This window comes from Penaeus monodon, chromosome 28 (genome assembly GCF_015228065.2).
Source record: "Penaeus monodon isolate SGIC_2016 chromosome 28, NSTDA_Pmon_1, whole genome shotgun sequence".
Taxonomy (NCBI): Eukaryota; Metazoa; Arthropoda; class Malacostraca; order Decapoda; family Penaeidae; genus Penaeus; species Penaeus monodon.
This window is the reverse complement of record NC_051413.1, coordinates 39,924,890-39,925,338: the sequence shown is the minus strand read 5'-3', so window position 1 is coordinate 39,925,338 and position 449 is coordinate 39,924,890. Positions and strand designations below refer to the sequence as shown.

General features: G+C 38.3%; 1 long non-coding RNA gene across 1 annotated transcript in view; it reads right to left on the bottom strand.

The window, feature by feature from the left end:
- Positions 1-449, bottom strand: part of LOC119591013 — a 3,970-nt gene that overhangs the window by 2,525 nt on the left and 996 nt on the right. The window contains exon 2 of the long non-coding RNA XR_005230311.1: positions 383-421. This is a non-coding gene — a long non-coding RNA (uncharacterized LOC119591013). The remainder of the gene's footprint in view (positions 1-382; positions 422-449) is intronic.

Below are 449 nucleotides of genomic sequence, written 5' to 3'. Positions count from 1 at the left end.
AATGCTAATATCATGAAACTCCTACGTATTAAAGACCTTCATGTACAGTACATATTGAAAATGTTTAAAAAAAAGAAAAAAAAATTCTTGATAAGAAGTTATGGACTAAAACAGACAGAAAAAGAAGAAAATCGTTAAAGTAGAACAGACTTTTTAAAGAAGAAGGAAAGACAACTACATACAGAATATAGTACCTCCGAATACGCGATAGAGAAACATCCCCAATCAAAAAAGAAAGAAGGAAAACGCGTACAGGAACGCAATAACAACCACAACCCTCTGATGGCAAATTGTGAAACAAAAGCTACATGGAGGCCAATAATGATGCAAGCAATACCAGTGGCTGTAATGGGGATGATATCCAGCTGCCTCAGTATCTTACCTCCTCCGCCGCCTCCGTGCGATGATGTCACTACTCCACCTGGAAATGGATGCGGTCAGTTAAACGA